The sequence below is a fragment of the Danio aesculapii genome, chromosome 2 (genome assembly GCF_903798145.1).
Source record: "Danio aesculapii chromosome 2, fDanAes4.1, whole genome shotgun sequence".
In the NCBI taxonomy this organism is placed as follows: Eukaryota; Metazoa; Chordata; class Actinopteri; order Cypriniformes; family Danionidae; genus Danio; species Danio aesculapii.
In genome coordinates, this window is record NC_079436.1 from 35,386,389 (window position 1) to 35,407,068 (window position 20,680).

The following is a 20,680-nucleotide window of genomic DNA, read 5'->3' on the forward strand; positions in this document are numbered from 1 at the left end:
TGGACATGCATGACAGAAGGATCCTGGCTAGACAGGACATGCGCACACAAAGCTTGACGTGGTCCAGAAGCAGCAGTACTAGGCCATCCAATCCTCCTATCTCTAGAGTCCACAGTCTACCAGACCCTCAGCGGGTCACCAGCCGTGGTGTCCTCTTGGAGCATGCTAATCTTCAGAGGACTGGTATCTCAGCAGCTCTTCGCCTTTTTTAAGTCCACATCCGAACTGGGGAGCGAAATTCACACTGAGACTCCACCGTTCAGACGGGAGTCAAGCTCCCATATGTTTTCAGGATTCTGCTGTCCATGTAAGACGAATTAGCCGGATTTTAAATACCTCTCCTGAGCCAGCAGTGGGAGAACTTTCAGAAGACGGTAGGAAATTGGATTATGTTTGAAGGCACATCAGGGAGGCAGCCGCTCTACCATTTAGACTAGATTAACTTTGAAAACTGGAGTATTTATGATATTTTACTCCACATAAGTCTTAGTTGACGGTTTAAGTCTTGTTTACTTACACCTATGCCTGATGTTGAAGATGTTTACAATGACAGTTTTTGAGACAATTGCGAAAGAACTTAAGTTAAGTTCTCTTTTTTAAATTATTTGCTCCACATAAAAACAAAAGTGTGCCCTGGCGTAAGGTGAAAGTAATAACAGATTTTCATTTTTGCGTGTACCATCACTGTAGGTGCGGGTCTTTATATTGATTTGTTTAAAATTTGGTATAGTCATTCGGCAGTTAATTTCAGATACTGTATGTATGTGATGTATGTACTGTAAGGTGATGGTTTGACTCACTTCAGAGTAATACAATACATAAGACGTTCATGTCCAATCCAGTGACATTGACTCATTTATCCAAGGTGAAAATTGCATTACATTTGGAGTAACATTTGAGTTTTCGGCCACACTTTATGTTGATGGTCCGTTTGTTGAATTTAAGCTACATTGCATCTTCATGCCAACTTATTCTCATTAGATTGTAAGTAGGACTTGTTAGGTTAGGGTTAGTGTAAGTTGACATGTACTTGCAAAGTTTTTTATAGTCAGTTAAATGTCTGTTGAAGGAGCAGTATCAACAGATATTAAGCAGACAGTCTACTAATACTCAAATGGACCATCAACTTAAAGTGTAACTGATTTTACTTGCATTTCCATAGTGTAACCAAATTTTCCAGCTGATTTAGGTTGAAGATGTGTTAGTTTATTTTCTTTTTGGACAAGAAAACCAGCATGTCCCCTCAGCTTGGTTTCAGAGATGCACAATGACATGTAACTACATTTCCTGATGTGCTTAAAAGTCTTAGAATTAAATCCTTCATTTATCGGAAACCATTGAAATATATATTTTGCAAGATGCACATTTGCAATATTTTGATAATTTGCATGTATTGTGCAGTGTTAATCCAGAATGTACCCTGAAGTCCTGGCTCGAGTAGCCGTTCAATCTAATCCACCGCTGATTTCTTTATGTTTTGGCCTTGTGCACTCGGTAATAAAATATTCTCTAACTAGATATGGTTGGTTGGTTGGTTGGTTAAATTTCCCCACTATCATTTAAACACTGCAGTACACCACTTACGTTGAAAGACATGAGACAAAGCTTTCAAATTTAAGATAATTACCCTGAGCACAGAAATTAGGGGATTTCTCCTTGAAAGCAGACATCTCCATTACCTCCAACTTGAAATGGAAAATTTAAACTGTGTTTCTCACTGTTAGAGTAAACATATTGTCCTGTTTTAAATTCAGTTCCCCTTTCCCATTTCCATTACTAAACACTTCCCATGACCATTAGCTTAAATGCTAATTGGCTAACATGGAAAGGCAAATGCATGAATTTGATACAGCATAAAACCAAACAATAGTTCTCTCGGCTCCACAATTTCTTTAATAAAGTAATCATTGCTGTCATATCCTGTCGGTTTGGCATTATTCAAGCAAGTTTTAAAATGTGAATGCAGATTTTTGGCATGAAGTTTGTCAACAAACCTCAGGGTTCACAGCAGGAGTTTAGACCCCCTTTCAGTCCACGGCCATTCCATCTTTTTCTTCCATTCCTTTGGAAATTTAGGAGGCAGCTCACTCACCTCCTTTTGTATGCTAATACACGTTCTTGCAAGGATACAAAGACCGTGGCTCTCCACCTTTTAGCCTTATTAGCTTTTGAAAAGGCAGGGGCAGAGCAGAAGTCATGAGAAAGCACCCTGTGGATTAGATTTTTTTGTTATGTTTGAAGTGTGGGAAGGAAAGTACTGTACCTCCAAGTACTGCCAATGTCTGCGTCAAAAGCAAAGAAGAAAGTGCTATGTAGGTCTTTATGACACATTAGTAAGCAGAGTTTGGTGATTTCAGGTCTTTTCGTCACGGGCTGGTTGCTTTAGGAATGCCCCGTACTCACAGAAAACACAGTGGGTGGAGAGAGCTACGAGTGCTTGCAGTTGAAAATGGGGCACTGCTGAATTTGCAGTCCCAATGTCGTGCTTCAGATAACTTTGTTCCATCGTGCAGATATTCCCCAAAGAGTTGGCACACAAACCTTTGCCATTCTGTGTCTTACCAACGAGAGCGAGCAGGAACAGTAAAGACATTTAATCCTTTAGGATGGAATGTACTTGCCAATGAGGAATCTGCTGAATTAAATATAGGCAGGGGAGTAAAATATTTGTTTATTTACTTGGAAGAAAAACCTTCACAGCAGTGCCAGGATATGATGTAGGTCTATTTGTTTTATTTTTTTAAATGTTACTTAAAGTTCATGTGAAATCAAGACTTGGTTATTTGGTGTTCTTTAGGTGAACATTAATCCTTGCAAATTAATCCACTAATCTTTGGTAAGTCTGATGATTTGACTCCGTGTTTAAAGTGGCCGTTCTTCTTGCTGATGTCAGTTTGATGGCTTCAGCCACAATATTCTTAACTATGCCCCTCTTACCGTTAGTTTGCAATGAGAGAATGATGTGGAAAAAGAAAGCCTTTGACCCTACTTAATATTCTGTTTACTGGGAAGTACATCAATATACTGAAATAAAAGTCTGGAGCAACTTCCAGTTCACAGACTTAACAAAAAAATAAATAAATAAAAAATAGAGATTTGAAGTCTTTATTATTATTATTAGTAGTAGTATTAGTTATCGTAATAGTAGTAATCATAATCATAGTAATCGTAATAGTGATCATAATAGTAGTAATAGTAATCATAATAGTAATCAATAGTAGTAATCGTAATAGTAGTAATCGTAATAGTAGTAATCGTAATAGCAATCGTAGTAATAGTAATAATCGTAATAGTAATTGTAATATAGTAATAGTAGTCATAGTAATAGTAATTGTAATATAATAGTAAACATAGTAATATTAATCTTAATAGTAATAGTAATCGTAATAGTAGTACTAGTAATCATAATAGTAGTAATAGTAATCATAATAGTAATCAATAGTAGTATCGTAATAGTAATCGTAATAGTAGTAATCGTAATAGCAATCGTAGTAATAGTAATAATCGTAATAGTAATTGTAATATTAGTAATAGTAGTCATAGTAATAGTAATTGTAATATGTATAGTAAACATAGTAATATTAATCTTAATAGTAGTAATAGTAATCGTAATAGTAGTACTAGTAATCATAATAGTAGTAATAGTAATCGTAGTAATAGTAATCGTAATAGTATTCGTAGTAAGTAATCATAATCATAATAGTAATCGTAGTAATAGTAATCGTAGTAATAGTAATTGTAGTAATAGTAGTAATAATAATCGTAATAGTAATCGTGGTAATAGTAGTAATAATAATTGTGTAGCAGAATATTTATTGTTGTGTATTGTAAATGTAATTACACAAATGTAATAATAGTTAGTTACAGTGGCCTAGATAATCGTGTTAGTTTTAATAATGCGTTTTTTAAAATGTTAGCGCAGTATCATAAAACATTAGTGGTTGTTGACACACAGGGTGTGTTTTTGCTGGAGTGTGGGACATAAGCAGAGACATGCAAATGTTCTAGCTTGCTGACGGCAGCCTATTTAAATATGTAACAATGTCTCTTGGTGGCAGTGTGTCGCTCTCGTGAGGTGAACAAAAGAGCATGCGCTCAGTGCCCTGCCTAGAACACCATCCCATCTGTAACAATGGAGGACAGGAATACCAGCACTGCAAATTATTTAACATGACAGATGTCAGACTGTGAGAGATGCATGACCTCCTTGTGCGGCATGAGCATTAGATGAGTGTGGAAAAAAAAAACATGTAGACGTGACAAGTGTGCTAATTGCACAGACATTTAAAGAAGTGAAATTGATTTTTCTCCCCACTTAAAAACAAAACAAACAAATACATCCCAGTATTTGCAGAGTCAGGTTTTGTGAATGTCAATTAAAAACATGCTGAATTGCACAATAATGCAAATCATTCCAAAAATGGATAGGTGATGGGGACAATATCACAATATTTTCTGGTATTTATAGTGATGATGCTTTGTATGTAACCACTAGGAGACAAAAAAACTCCTGAATTTTTAGAGAGACGTATTATGTTTATACATACAGTATATGTTTCTAGAATTGCTGTTACATTTTACATCATTTTACATACAGAAGATGGATTGTTTGTCAACTCTGTTATTATGATTGTTTCAGTAAATTTATTTAAAAAAAAAAAGATAGTATGATGAAAATACATGTATTCTCTTTCACACATGTGGTTATCTTAAATTAAAGCCCAAAATGGTTAAAAATATCAACTCTGTTAGTGGTTTGAAATGGTAAACAAAAATGTGTAACAGTATCAAGTGTTACCTGTCATATTTAAGAGCATTTTGATTTATTTTACTTCAATGATTTCAGTTTGCATGAAACCATGTCTTGTCACAAAAAAAGTTTCAAAGACTTGACTGACGTTATGAAGGGAACCAATAGTAAAAGTATGTCAGTAAATCTGTGTTTAGAAACAGGCTCATGGACATTTAAATCTGTATACTGTTACTACATTTATTCATTCCACAGACCAGGTTTATGTATTTATTCACTGCCCTGACTGAAACATCCCCAGATTGTAGGGTTTTAGCATTATCGCGAGAAAACAAATCCTTATTGTGGTGAGAATATGTACTATTGCATTTTGCAAAGACTGGATATTGCTCATTCGTAATTCCAAAATGTATTATATCAAAATGTTTTCAGTTCATGTGTTGGAGTGTCATAACAGAGCCTGTAACTCTTCTGTCAACAGTATGCACATATTTAAAGGGGCTCAGATGGCCGGTTAGGATTATTTTAGGGTGTAGAGCCTTTTAAAGCAGCGTTTTGCCTTTTATATTGAATCACAATTGACTGAACAAATGCAGTCTTCGAGATTATAGGAGAATGTTTGAGTGTGCTCATTAGAGGGCAAAGGGACAGTTGTGTGTCGTCTCTCTGAGCTGCTTCGCTGCATGGCATGATGTAAAAGACTTGTGACTCGTGATGATGTGAATTATAATGACGTGAGGCACTCTCCTGTCATTGTAATGAAACACACAAGCAGCATTCTGCTATTCAGAAGCATTTTATGTAATTTTGCTTTAGGGAAATGACCTGAAAGGGCACCTTTTATATTTAATAACACAGTTAAGGGTCATTTATAGAGAAAGGGAAGCCATTTAACAGCAGGTGTTCTTTGGATGAATTGCACTCAAGTTTGACCTAGATTTCTTATCATATGAATGAATGCCTAATTTTTGGTGATTTATTTATATTTAATATAATATGGGATGCACCAGTATTAATTTAAAATTGCATTCTATTTGATGTTGAGTATGATTTTCAAATGTATTGAAATAAGCTTATTCTGCTCACCAAGGCTGCATTTATTTAATCAGAAATACAGTACAAATTGTAAAACTGTGAAATGTTATTGCACTATAAAATAAATGTTTAAAATAAAAAATAAACTTATTCCAGTGATTTTAATGATGAATTTTCAGCTTCATTACTCCAGTCTTTAGTCACATGATCTTTCAAAAATCACTCGAATACTAAGTATTACTGTTATTGTTAATATTGTTATAATATTATTGCTTTTTTTCACTATTACCCATTAAAAATAATAATGACTGGACTAATAATTTCATTTGAAACTACACACAACAAGTAAAAAAAAAAAATTAATAAGTATTTAAACAATTACATTTTTTTACATTTAATAAATGCTGTCTTGATAAACAGAATAATTTTATAAAAAAAAAAACATGAAAAAAGCGCCCCAAACCTTTGACTGGTAGTGTACAGTTAAAGTCAGAATTATTAAACCCCCTTTGAATTTTAGTTTTTTCTTTTTTTTTAAATTTCCCAAATGATGTTTAACATAGCAAGGAACATATATTTTTTCCTCTGGAGAAAGTCTTATTTGTTTTATTTTGGATAGAATAAAAGCAGTTTTTAATATTTTAAATACCTTTTTAAGGTCAAAATTATTAGCCCCTTTAAGCTATTTTTTTTCTCGATAGTCTACAGTACAAACCATCATTATACAATAACTTGCCTAATTACCCTATCCTGCCTAGTTAACCTAATTAACCTAGTTAAACCTTTAAATGTCACTTTAAAGGGAATCCTAGTATCTTGAAAAGTATCTAGTAAAATTATTTACTGTCATCATGGCAAAATAATAAATTATTAGAAATGAATTATTAAAACTATTGTTTAGAAATGTGTTGGAAAAAATCTTCTCTCCATTAAACAGAATTGGGGGAAAAAATAAACTTTGGGGCTAATAATTCAGGGTGTTTAATAATTCTGACTAACTGTAAATGTGAAGCCTTCATTATATATTGGAAAAAATGGATATTGTGATGTAGATTAGCATTATTATTGGTTGTTGCTATTAAACCATAATATGAAGCCATGTACTCCTTTACTCCTTCACTCTTTTAGAGTGAAGTGTGGCAATTACACACCTTTATACTTTATATTATGAGCTGCTTTCATGTAAATGTTGTTTGCCAGCACACCTAAAAAATATATAGGAATTTTTATTGTGTCATTTCAAGATAATTTTATGCCACTGATTTTATGATGATTATATAACAACATAATAATGCAGATAGGCTTTAAAATTCTATTTTTAAATTAATATTATAAATGATTTGTTATATTATTCATGTTGTTGTTCTTATTACTTTTTATTTATTATCTAAACCTTTATTTGGTTACCTGGTGAATCCATTTCTTAAATGCAAAAAAGCAGAACTACATGCATTATATTAAACTAAGTTATTGTGATTCTTTTTTTTTTATTCCCTGTATGATTAAAGCGATATTATTGTCATTTCAAGATAATTTTATGGTACTGATTTTATGATGATTATATAGCAGCATAATAATGCAAATAGACTTAAAAATACAATTTTTTAATTAATATTGTAAATTATTTGTTATATTATCCATGTTGTTGTTGTTCTTACTACTGTTAATATTATTATTATTATTATTTTTATTTTTATATTACACTATTTTAAGAAAAATACATCTTTTAAAAACTCATCTTGTAATGAATGTCAGATAATTTCTACTTTATATATTTGCTTTTATTTACACATTATATATTATATTTTATGATTGACAGGATTTGCCAAAAATTAATTATGTACAGAATAAAAACAGCTATTATTTGAGATCATTTGAGAAAACTAAAAATATAAATGTCATATTTGATAGTGTTAAAATATTGAGTGTTAATTGACAGAAAATCTAATACACACATTGAAATCATGCTATTATATGTCTAGTTATATATCCAATATCTATTATTTGATAAAAAAAATGTCAATCATCCACTTAGAAAGCTTCATCCTGAGATTTATGCGTGTCTGCGCAAAGTCTTTAAGTGATTCTATGGTTTAGCATGGTGGCATGTCTGTCCTCGTGTGTCCTGAGGTCATCATAGGCAAGAGGAGAGTCAACAGCTGTTCCTCCCAGGACGGGTCGGTCCCTGTTAGATTACTGATTAACCCGTCCCAGCACATTACATCCTGCTTAACCAACTGTGTCAAAACAAAGTCGCAACTTCCCCTAAGCATCCTCACTTTGTTCCTCCAGCTGGAAGCTTCACAAACGCATCCTCACAGAGCTGCAATCAGGCCCCAATCTGTTAATTGCAGTCATTTCCTCACTCTGTACACCCAAACCCCCCAATCTCCCCAGACACCAATTAAAGCTGCTAATTTGAAGGGCTTATGAATTGCTGTCCCAGAGTGGAATGGCGATGGATGCATCTGTAGCGTAGGCTTAATCTGTTATTATGATATGCCAGAATTTGATTGCAACTCTGATGGGTATTCTGAGCAATACTGTAATGGCTTATTAATTTACTACAATATTTAAAAAGGCTAAAATGTGGTGTAATATATGGTTTTAGGTTTAACAAAGTTGATTTCATATCTACAATGCACTACATACAGTGTTTCCTCTAGGATTTTTTCCAGCTGTGGTGGCAGGCCTTTTTTTACACAGATATAATTCACTTTCCCTTTTATACGTTTTGGTGCGATTATTACCCGCTATTAAAAAAAATAATATTTTTGAAGGAGAAGCTGTAATGTTGGCGTGGCGGGATGAATTTTGGCGTGGCGCCCCGCCATGGAAGAATAAATGTAACGGAAATATGTAATGTAATAAATAAATATAAATAAATATTAATGAACAAATCTATCTATATCTATATATCTATATCTATATCTATATATCTATATCTATATCTATATATCTATATCTATATATCTATATCTATATATCTATATCTATCTATATCTATATAGATATATCTATATAGATATATAGATATATATATATATATATATCTCTATATATATATATATATATATATAGATATAGATATAGATATAGATATAGATATATAGATATAGATATAGATATATAGATATAGATATAGATATATAGATATAGATAGATTTGTTCATTAATATTTATTTATATTTATTTATTACATTTTATTTTTTATTTAATTTTGTTTTTATTTATTTAATTTCAGTTTTTTCTTTTTTATTAATATTTTAATATTTTATTTTATTTTTTATTAACTATTTTAATTTTATTAGTATTTATTCTTTTTTTATTTAAATGTATTATTATTATTATTATTTATTTATTTATTTTATTTATTTATTATTATTTTTTATTATTTTATTTTATCAATTACATTCTTTTAGTGTCTGAACACGTTATGTGATAAATATTGGTAGTAATGCAGTGGTAATATGTAATGTTAACATGTGGTATTAATAGTTATGACAGTAAAAATTTGCGCACTTATAAATATTGGTCTTAAAAAGTTATCAATATTATTTACTGATTTGTCTGTTGTACAGTGACATCAAATGTGATTCATAATGTCAGAATGCAGTGTTAGCATTTTTTGGTGTTTTTTTCAAGTTAAGATGATTTATTTAAATCTTTTTTTTAAATGTATTTAAAACAATAAGTCCTTATTTGGTTACCTGGTAAATCCATTTCTAAAATACAAAAATGATTCCCTGTGTGTTTAAAGTATGAAACATTAATATTTTGATACCACTGCAGTACCATATTTAGTTTGATTTTGTTCTGTAATGTGCATGGGTTGAGCGGAAGTGCTTGACAGAAACATGGTACAGGTACATTTTTTTCAATTTCACTGCTGCTGTTAGTCTGTGGTAGCAGCGGTAAACATTTGCTCTCACGGTTTCATATAAGCTATTTATGTAACATTAGAAGAGCAGTCAGTCAGGGGGGGGGAGTACACACAGTTTCTGAACCACACCTTTTTCTTCTCCCTTTTCTCTCTCTCTCCATTACATACACAATAGAACAACACACTCTTTCCTTGTGCTGATGTTCTTCCACTCCAATTGTCAAACTGCTGTGGCCACATCACTCCCTCTGTTATCCACTTAAATTGTGACATGAAATACTGTTATTGATCCTCAACTTGAATATTGATTGTGAAAACTCATTCTCATTAGCTAATTATGTCTTCTGTTTAGCACATTACAGCAAATCTTTTATCTATTGCATTTCAGCCATCAAGATTTTAATGATTTATCTGTCTGGGCATCTAAGATTAGGCAAGGGTGTAAACATTACAAAAACAATCATGGTTTTCAATAAAAACGCAAAATCTGAGAAATTGAGAAATTAATTTTGAGACTTTTTTTCAAAATGAGATTCTCTCTTGAATCGATTCTGAGCTTAATTTTTAACACCAGATGGCGCTCAACTCCAAGCCAGTTTTTAACCGTACACTCAAAATGAAGAAGAGCACTTGTGTGTTCTGTTGAGTCATGTAAGTTGCCTTTTAAGTCACAAGATTAATGTAAACACAGCTAGTTTCGCAAAAACATAGCTAGACTGGCAGCTGAAGGTCTGGGAGCTTTGGCCGCTTTAAATGGTCAAGGACCACCCACTGTTTTTTGACTGACAGTTTATTAACAATCACATAAGTTTTTTTTTTTTTTTTTTTTTTTTTAAAGCATGAGGGTAAAAATTTCAAATGCCACTGCATGTCAGGATTGCCTTCTGAGATGCAAGTCATTTATTAAATGAAGAAAAGATTCACGCAGCTTCTCATACCACAACAAATTCCGTTTTAACTGTTAATATTTGACACCAGTTAATCAGGAAGTGACGACTTTGTTCACTTTGACTCGTTAGATGGAAATGCTGCTTTATGTATGTATCAATTTTGTGCATAAAGTTAATTCTCATTTTTGGATGCAAACATAGCTATTGACTGCCGTGCGCCGCACACTTTTTCCATGCTGCTACTGGTTGTGAGTGTGTGTGTCTGTCCATACCTTTGTCAGACTTTCAATCTCTAGTCAGGAAGATTCCATTTCGTATCCTTTAGCTTTTTTTTTCTCCTCTTTGCAATGGATACATTACTAGGCAGTCGACTCGGCGTGCAAAGTGTCTGTGCGTGACAGATTTTTCTGATAACAAATATGGAAAACACATGAAAATTTCAGATACTGTGTACAAAGACCTTAACTGACCAAAAAAGGTAACTGAAAAACAATTACTGTGTCCCAAATTGTAGTATGATTAAATTTGTATTCTAATGCTTTCCGGATGCTATATTATTTTTGGTAGAAGTTTGAAGTGTAGATCTGGTATTTGAACTACAAACGTGAAAAGTGTTTTAAAGAAAACTACAAACATGGTGAGACCAACGCTAATGTGGTCAGATTGATTAACCGAGTAAATATATCAGTGTAATATTGATGTAATGTTATCCTCGCTATATACAGTAGTTCATTTGTAACAACCTTGAAAACATGCATAATTACGCAAACACATGGGGAGATTTCTCTGCATGAAAGACCCTCAAATGTCTTCATTTCTAATATGGTAGGAACGTATAATTGAAAAAAAATGTTATAAGATAATTGACAGGGCGTGTAACTTAGCAGCAGAACACAATGTTGTTGAAGTAGTTTTTAGCAAAGCATGTCTACTCTTCTGTTACACTCTATGTACTTTTTCCTCCCAAAAATAGGACCTACTTTTAGGGTGTAGTGTAAGTAGGCGAATTGGAACGCAGCACAGGTGGTTTGGCTCATGTAGGAGCAGAAGAGTGACGCTCCACAGCCTCACAAAGCATCTTCTGTTCTCTTCCGTGATCTGTTTGTGTGTTTGTGTGTCTGGGTGTGCACACACCTGGCAACCACTGTGGGAATTTGGCAATAGGATGTATATGAAACTAATGAAAGTCCAACGTAATGAAAAGACTTGCTTGGTTGAAAGATCGTTGTATAATTGGCCAATTGATGTTTCTGAGCTGTGCGATGACTGACTAGATGTTTTGGTATCTGGTTAATGGTGATGTAATTTGATTCTTTAACGTACACTGAATGTAGGGTTGGAAATCAAGAGCCCTCTTATGCAGAACCTGTTCCATTAAAGAAAAAAAAAAAACAAGATGAATGATTTTTCATTCAAGCGATTATTGCTAAAGGAACTGTGTTACTCTAATGCGTTCATCATATTCAGTACATATTGCAAGCTCAGCTAAATAAACAGCCAGGCATTTTTTTACACTCACTGTGCTCTTGGTGTGTTCACGAAAAGAGACCAGAGTAATTCAATTGGTAAATAAATGACTCTTATAGGAATTTCTGTAATGTAATTTTATTATTTGTAATTAATGTGTCAAAAATGCTCATGAATCATTTGCAAACTCTGTTCAGTTAGAATCATTTTAATGACTTTCTGGAACTTGAAAGTTCACCTGATGCTTGCGAGACTGTAATTAGTGCAATTATTGACTGGTTGTTTATATTATGCAACTGAATATACGTTAGGGCTAGGCGTTAAGGCAAAACCGATATATATGTTTTGGTAAACGTGTGTATTTGTGTAAAACGGTTTTATTTTAATATTTATGTACAATGCATCATAAGCTCTAGATTATTTTTTACATGCATTAAAGCAAACTTTTTACAAAAATGATTGTGTTAACTAGTCGTGTCTCTGCTTTGCAGCTAATGCAGCTAACAACATTTTCACGATTTATAAATAAATCACTGTCTGGCCATCTGAGATTAGGCTTAAACATATAAACATTATGATAATGGTTTTCAGTAGTTATACAGCACATTATAGACCAGGACTTCTCAAAGTTCAGACTCCGATCCGGACCGCGAGGGTATTTAATCCAGACCCGACTCTATTTCGTATTGAAAGACCATGCGTAAAGGATTCAAATTGTGGATTGTGGAATCAAAGGCTAAATATTCAAAGTTTTCCTGCGTGACTCTGTTCTCATGATCATTTGAGGCTTCAAATGATCAAGCTGGCTAATCGTACTTTATCCTGCTTTAACGCACTGCCGCAAAGCGATCATTTAAATGGATGAAGATGTCGGTCTCATGGAAAAGAGAACTTGATGAAGAGAATAGACTGTTCAAAGTTGAATGGACAGATAAGTATGCACTTATTTTGCTACAAGCCAGCACAAAGCCATTCTGCTTGATTTGTAATGAGACTATTGGTATTGTGAAGAGTGGAAATGTGAAACGCCACTATGAGACAAAACACGGTCATTTTGAACGAGAGTGTCCATAAAATACAGATATGAGGACTGCAAAACTACAACACCTAAAGTTTTCATAACACCTTTTGTATTTATCATCTTTTTTTAGAGAGGGGTCTGGACGCAGACCTGGTGCAGTTGGCCTGCATGCAATGCTTTTTTTAATGCCCATACCTAACTCTACCCCTCACAGTGATGTCACTAGCTCCATTGAGTGGATTGTGTCTGACATTGCATCTCTCAGATATGCAATCTCAGCTTGCATCATCGTGGCTGGATCCATATACTATTGCCCTATCTTTTGTTGTGTTTTGTACAAAAATGCGCTTATATTAGTGGTTTTGCCACATTTACATTGTATTTAATATTTGAAACACTATTTTTTGTTAAAAACAAGTAATGTAATATAAATTAATCCAGACCTTAACAAAAAATCTGGACCTTTTAATGTAAACATTGAGAACCCCTGTTATAGAGCACATATCAGTATGCAGAAACTGACGTGGGATGTTAGACTTAACAAGCCGATTGGACAGGCTGTTTTTGTTGAAGGTTTGTTGTGGAGACAGTTCACAAACACCAATTTGCATATTCTACACCCCAGTTTGCATGTACTAACCGTCCAAAAAAGTATCTGTGAAAAAATAATTATTGTGTCCCAAATTGTAGTATGTTTATATGAGTATGTTAATGTTTCCGGTTGTCCTACTATTTCTTCTATAGCACAGTTTATTTCTACAGATTCGACCAGTTTCAGTTCTGCAACAGCTGATGCTTCCCTGTTGCTTCACTTAATTGCACTTCTGCTTTCCTCACATACACAGTATGCAATGAACCACCTTTTAATTTGTTTTTATGAGAAAATGCAGGAAAAGGCATGCCGTCCCAAATGAGCTGGTGCTTTTGCTAATTGCTCAAAATATGCAGCTAAAACTGAAGGGTGATTTTTATGTAATGTTACATCTGACACTGTCCATTTAGCTTGATTGATATCTTGCCTTAAATTTGCATCTATTATTAATCTTGTATAAGGAGCAAAGCTGCATGACGCTAGGTGTTAAAGATCATAATCTCGTTTCTATGTTAAACCTTTGCCAAGTATGAGAACAGTGAACATTCATATTTGTGTTCATGTGATTTAGATGTGAAACAGTTTTAATGCACAAGTTAGTTTGGTAAGTTTGTTTACTGACCCTTTTTGTCGTAATATAATTTACAAGAAAAATAGAAAATGCTTGTCTTTTAAGGGGTGTGCTATATTGAAATCAAGTACAGTATAATGGATGTCAACAGCCAATAGGTGGTGGGGCAAGGTTTTGGCTGTTTCTCAATATGCGTTCTTCAGTGATCTTGCTTCCTCGTGTAACATCATCATCAACTGCCAAAGTTCAGTTCCAAAACTCAAGACATGTGAAAGTTCCCGGATGTGTTCTTAGTATCGAGGAAGTGTCGATGCAGACTTGAGCACCGAACTCACTCGAAGTCCCAGAAGTCATTGCGACTGAATAAATGAGGTGGGAAGCGCAGCATTTGATATAGATTTATTATTAAAGTTCAGAGATATAACTTCTTTAACGAAACAGTGAGAGTAAACATTACCATGAAAATCTTAATAAAGCCTTAAACACATCTAGGGTGTTGATTTGCTGAAATTCGTAATAAAATCTGTGTTATTTGTATTGTGCAACAAATATTTGTAAGGGTTTTGTACACTTTTGTACAACAATAAATCGTTGTATGAATGCTGTAATGTTTAAAATAATTTTCGTCAGAAACACGTGAAAGTCATGTGACCGTCAGGAAGAACGCAACATCTTATTTCTCACAAGGTGCGTTCTCTGTTCTTGCGGTATCCCGAGTTCATTCTTCCACAGTGACCTGGCAAGACCGGTCTTCACAAGAATATAAGTCCATTCTCTGCGTTCTTGGAATTGAGAATAGGCCATTGTCTTAATGAATGATTCACTTACTCATTGATTCAAATGATTCTTTTATCATAGATGATTCTTTTAATAAATGACTCATAGTATGGGAGAAACTTGACTGACATGATTATATATGCCTATATATAAAATATACAATGCATTTTTTCCTTTTCAAGTCTTGCATTTATAATGCCGTTCAAACTGCATTAATAAATATACTGTTTGAATCCTCTCTTAAAGGAAGTTAGACCCCTTTGTGGACCTATTTTGGCATATTGCTCATATGTTTGACACCCCTTTTAAAAAATGCAACCAAAAACAATTAATGTGAATATTGTGTCAGTAGTGGCTTCATTCATTCAAGTTATTTGTTCAAATATACGATTTTGGGTTTTCTCATATGATATTTATTTTAAAAGTGTCTGTAGCTGTTGATTTGCATTTTGTGAAACACAAAGGACCATGGTTTCATCTAAAATGTTGTAAAGATCTACTAAAGAAAAAAAGTAGATGGCCTGAGGTTCAGTGAATTAACAAGTTTTCATTTTGGGGGGTTTTGCTATCTTTATAATTATGGAAGGTGCTTCAAGATGGCAATGGAAATGAAATGTCAAATCACCGACTTTGTTTTATTCATCAATTTTACAGTCACTGTGTTGTCACAGTGAAAATGAATATATTCCATTCTATTTTCTACTTTGACAAGTATATTATGGTTTTCTATAATGAAATTGACAATCTGTTTTTTCATTTTTATACAAAAGATTTAATGTCATAGGTTTTACAATTAATTGGGATGTGTAAATGTGGTAAAGGTTTAAGTAAACAAACAAAATAAATCTAGCAAGTGGTGTTTGTTTGTCTCGGAGAGTTTAGTGGTGTTTTAGTTGCAGGAGCTGGTTGAGTTCTTTCAATGTTGGCAGCTATGGCAGGCATTCCCTCTTCTGAAACTTCATCCTGGACAGGTGGTCTGACCTCTCCTTCAGCCCAAGACATTCCAGGCAGGACTGCAGGGGTTAGGATTACCCTTCATCGGGCACATGCAGGCCCGGTCTGGGTCTCAGCGGGGGTCTGTGATCATAGAGATGTACTTTAGATCAGTGTCACACGGATGTTTCATCTGCTTGAAAAATTACTGTGCTAGGGCTGCGCAATTGATCGTTAAAAGATAGCTGTCTTAAATCTTCGACAATATCACTGCTAAATTCAAACCTGCATTTCAACCAGAGAGAGAACATGTGCAGTTGCCATATGTGGTTTTCAACTGGTATCATTATTTCAGTGTAAAAATTATAGAATATTACAGAAATCCTGATTAACAGTCATATTGATCTTTATGACAAATTAATGTTTGAAATCAACTTAATGCATCAAATTAAGGTTGTAGCAATTGCATTGTTGTGCCAATAGGTGGCGTAAAGCAACCATTGATAATATTTATTACCTATTTGTCATTGAGTAATTCTTTCAAGTGATTCTTCAAAATCACTGATTCATTAACTTTTAAAGCTGATGTATGTTAGATTGACAGTGGTTGAGCTAGGTATTTCAGACTAAATGTAAAAAGTAGTTTTTTTCACCTGACCTGACGCACACGCAGGTTGACGACTGATGACACCAACAGGAGTGAGTGTGCCTGATGATCTAGCCTTCTCTGTAAGCTGGTCAGCTAGTGTTAAGGTTTAAAAACCACCTTGTGAGTCTGTATCTCACGTCAGTGTCTGCCACTGTTCTCTGGAAGTCATGTTTTTAGCCACGCCCACATACATTAATGCAGCCTTCATGACTGAAATAAAAATGCCCTGTTTTCTGCCCAGGCGACTCAGGATGCTGAAATATATTTGGTTAATATGGCAGTTTACCATTATTTTAAATATCAGATAAGTTTGTTCACTTATGCTTCATAAATATCTGCAAACATATGGACCCTTTTTACAAGACTGTTATGACTGGTTTAACGGTCATCAGCATCTTAAATGCTTGAAAGTTTTTGATATTTGGATATTTTTTAAATTGTATGAACATTTATGAATGTATTATATCATCTTTGTGTCAAATTACATAAAACAAATGAAGGCTTATGCGAGGTGTTTGTAATGCAGCGTCTATGGGGCTGAGAGAAAATTTGACGTTATTCTCTCCCCTCGCCGCCATTCAGTCTCACGCTATTTTTTTCTTTTTTTTTTAAAGTCTTGCTAGCATCATTGTGGAGTTTTGTCTTTTATTATTTCAGCAAATAGGATTGTAAAAAATAATTTGTAGTACTCTCCCATTCACTGTGCTCTAAGTTTACCCAACTATGACGCCTTTCATTACTGAGAAACCCGGAAATGTGGGATTCTATTATGTATAAAAGGCTCTAATATGATTTTGTTATACATTATAAGAGTCAAAAACTCATACAGCACATTTAAGTTAATAAATCATTCATTCAAAATGAGATTTAAAAACCGTTATATAAAAATTTAATATAAAAAATATAAATTGCAAATAAAATTCAGAACTTTTAGAAAAATTGTGTATTTATTTATTTTGTCGAATTACAATCATTCTCGTGTCGTGATCTCTATTTTAAACTCAAAATGCTGATTGTTGGTTCATCCAGAATTGTGCAGCTCTTTTGTGCCCACTTGCTCTTGCACATATGAAAAACGTGGTTGACCACAAATGCAGATGCAATGCTGGCTTGAATCATCTTGACTCAAACACACATACACTCATGCTCTTTTACTTAAACTTGACCTCAGATGTCTCACGAAGCTGATCATTTCACAGATATCCCATCATCTTCCTGGATGGGGCTTTAATTTAGCACATGCACACGCTCGCTTCCTGCAAGTCTGTCTGAACCTTTGCTGACCTCTCATGTTTTAAAGCTCTATTTGTGGGCTCAGGCTCCATTACGGGGTCACAAACTGGCAGTTCTTTGGGATCAGCTGGCAGCCACCCTGCTGTAATTGTTTTCAAGCTGTGCTGTTGCACAAACAAACATATGGGAGCATGTAGGACCGTGATCAGGACACCCACACGGTTGCAGGCTTGTTGCACCCTCAGCCTTTCTGGGGCCCAGGTGTCTCTCTCTGTACACCACAGCTCACTGCTGAGAAAGAAATTACTCTCATGGCTTAATGTGGATCTTGACGGCTTAAGTTATGATCACAGAAGGCAGGGTATAAGATATAACATGTTATTTTGTTAGTTGGTTTTACTGTAGTTGTAGTGATGCGTGGAAAAGATTCAATTAATATCAGATTTTAGAAATATAATTATGTTATATGTTTGATAATTACATGTGCTATATATGGCAATACCGTTTTCTTATTTAAAAAGTCTTTGTGGGTTTGTTTTTATTTTGTATTATTCTGTTATATTAAAGTGTGCATTTTTTGTCTTATATTTTTTGTGTTTTGTATTGACCTTACACAAAAAATAAATAGATGTAAAATAAATAGCTGAATAAAACAACAGTTATCGTTGTTTGTTAATACTTCCTATTTTAATAATAGTAATAAATACAGCAGTAACATAATAATAACATTAGTGTTTATACTTTTTACAAATATACAAAAAAATATTATTGCTGTTATCAATATTATATATATATTATTTTATTTCATAATAATGTTGTATTTTATAAATCCTTTCAAGTGTAATTCTAGTATACATTCCTATTACATTAGTACTAGTAATTATTATTATTATTATTATTATTATTGAGATTTATTATCATTAGCTTAAATAGTATATAGTCTGATATAATTAACTTGTATACTAATGTGTTTGTTTGAATGTTCTTGTTTTTTTAATTGTATTTATTTTATTTGTAGTATTCTGAATTGTTTTTACCATGAAGATATCCAATGATGCTGACTCAGCATTAATAAAAAAATCATTAAGATTATTGGTAGTAACATATTTTAAATAACTTAAATTGTATGTATTACGTCAGAGCTGCACAATATTGGAAAAATCTGACATTGTAAATAAAAATACCGTTGTCGTTTGTTAATGCCTACTATTTTAGTTATAGATATTTAATAGTAATAAATACAGCAATAGCAAAATAACATTAGTGTTTATAGTTTTTTCCCAAAAATTTCCAAAAAATATATTATTATTATTATTAGTATTATTATTATTATTATTATTGCTGTTAATATTATATAAATATTATTTTATTTCACAATAATGTAGCATTACTTTATAAATCTTGTCAAGTGTAATTCTAGTATGTTCATACATATTACATTAGTAGTAGTAATTACTAATACTATTATTATTATTATTATTATACATATTAGTAGTACTAATAGTAAAAAAAAAAGTTTATTATCATTAGCTTAACTAGAATATAACTAGTCTGAGATAATTAACTTGTATACTAATGTGTTTGTTGGATGTTCTTGTTTTTTTGTACTTATTATATTTGTATTATTCTTAATCGTTTTTAACATGAAGACATCCAATGATGCTGACATGGCATTAATAAAAATATTAAGATTATTAGTAGTAACATTTTAAGTAAAATTAAATTGGGCACTAAAACCCAACAATGAACTTTATCAAATGAAATGAGTGTAGTTAATTAAATTTACTGAAGGTTAATTCTACTCATTTGAAAAGAGTTTTGAACATCGTGTTGAAGGTTGAATGAGTTAATCAAATACCTCATTACTTCAACTTAAATGTTAAAAGTTCACAGTACTCATATAGATTTGTTTTTTTTTAATCTCAAATGGTTTGTAGTAATCGGTTTCCTCAAACTTTTTGAATTGCCTTAACTTATTGGGTTTTACAGTACTCAGTTGGTTTAAGTTAAATTTAAATTTAATTTTTTAATTTTACTGTGCTCAAATTGCTTCTTTTACTCAAATGGATTAAGTTCACAGCACTCAGTAGGATTAGTTTTTGAACTTTAAATGGTTTGTTGCAATTGGTTTCCTCAAATGGTTTGAGTTACCTTAACTTTTTGATTTTTACAGTGTATGTATTACGTCACAGCTGCACAATATTGGTAAAATCTGACATTGCGAGATTTTATTTTGCTGTGATTTATATTGGGATATGAATACAATTTCCGCAGAAGACTTGAATAGCTCTATTTGAAATGAAATCATTAACTTCGATTGATTGGAATAATCTTGTAGGGGAGTCAACCAAAGAAATTGCAAGAATTAGGTAAAAGTGAAGTAAGCAGTCAGATTTTCAGGTTTTACAGTAATACGATACGATATTATCATGATATTTTGCCCCTGATTATGATAGATCACAAAATCAGCAACATATCATAAGAAAACCATCCACAATATATCATGTAAATGAAGACGGGAAAATGCATCAAAGTTATGAGATGTATTTCTTTTAATAACAGCGCATATATTTCTTAATATTGCAACTTTGATATATGTTCGATCCATGCCACCTCGTGCATATCACTATTTTGTCCTGGCCCTATTGAATAATCAAATGTAACGTAAAATGTAAACACTGTACACTCTTTATTGCTGATCAACAATATTAATCCCAACGGCACATTACAGATGCTGAGATGTGACTATTGTGAATGCATACATAGCGATATCGATGCTGAAACAATATATTGTGCAGCCCTAGATTAAGTCATTAATACAATATTGTATTTTTATTCTATTTTACCTAATGTATTGTTCTTACTGTTACCATCTATAT

General features: G+C 32.9%; 1 protein-coding gene across 1 annotated transcript in view; it reads left to right on the plus strand.

The window, feature by feature from the left end:
- The first annotated feature begins 230 nt into the window (after positions 1 to 230).
- rasal2 (RAS protein activator like 2) overlaps positions 231 to 20,680 on the plus strand; it is a 94,129-nt gene continuing 73,679 nt past the window's right edge. Inside the window, 1 exon segment of the mRNA XM_056478066.1 lies at positions 231 to 374. The gene's annotated coding sequence lies outside the window, so the exon portion shown is untranslated.